This window comes from Epinephelus fuscoguttatus, linkage group LG8, assembly GCF_011397635.1.
Source record: "Epinephelus fuscoguttatus linkage group LG8, E.fuscoguttatus.final_Chr_v1".
Lineage (NCBI taxonomy): Eukaryota > Metazoa > Chordata > Actinopteri > Perciformes > Serranidae > Epinephelus > Epinephelus fuscoguttatus.
The window spans coordinates 38,346,548-38,347,576 of NC_064759.1; positions in this window are offsets into that span (position 1 = coordinate 38,346,548).

Sequence of the window (1,029 nt, forward strand, 5' to 3'; positions counted from 1 at the left end):
TTTGGTTATTCTTCACAGCCCGGGCGGGAGGAGTTTATGCTATGAACAAAAAATACAAATGGCCGCCCGCTCAGTTCAGGTGCTGAAACGTAGTTAATTATATTCTTGATTAACTTTTTAATTTATTCCTTTGGCATGTGCAGTTTTTAACGATGTGTAAGTTTTTTACTCTATAAATAGATACCAAAACACATTTTACTGAGTGAGGTGCACTCTTACTTTCGGATTAATGCCTTCACCTTTCAAAATAATAAACATATACTTCCATCAAAGTGCCATGATTAAATGCCATGTTTTCTAGTCGGTTTTATACATTTCAAAATTTAGTGAATATTAATTTGAATAATTTTTAATGGAAGTGGCCGTGAGACATTGATGTGATTATTGTACAGTTAGTAGACACACTATTCAGTAGATTTACATTACAGATATTGTTGCCTATGTTGTGAAATATTTTAAAGGTCAAGTGCATAAAATTTAGGGGGAACTATTGGTAGAAATAGTATATAATGTTCATAACTGTGTGGTGATTTCATTTCATTTCATTTCTAATCACCAGGAAATGTGAGCTGTTTTTTTTGTTTTGTTTTGTTTTTGATTACCTTAGAATGAGTGTGTCCTGTTCCACGGAGTCTGCCATGTTGTGTCTACGGTTGCCTAGAAGGACAAATCAAACACTGGCTCTAGATAAGGCCATTCATGTTTTTGCATCAGCCGCCATAGTTCGTCTGCAGCACACTTAACACACAGGAGAAGTTCAGTTCTGCAACCTCACAGTGAGATGCCACTATTCCTACAAGCTAGTAAACAGAAACATTCCTGCTGTGCCTCATAACTTTCGAAACTTTTTGAAATCAACGGTACTCTTGAAACATTTAGCTTGAGCTCTATGGGTCATGTAGATTTAGTTTTCTAACCTTCTTCACACACACAGAACTTCATATTTATGTAAAATATGTTTTCAAATTTTTGGGGGACATGAGTGAAAAAAATGCAAACATTAAGTGTCTTCCCAAAAATGGTCCCAAT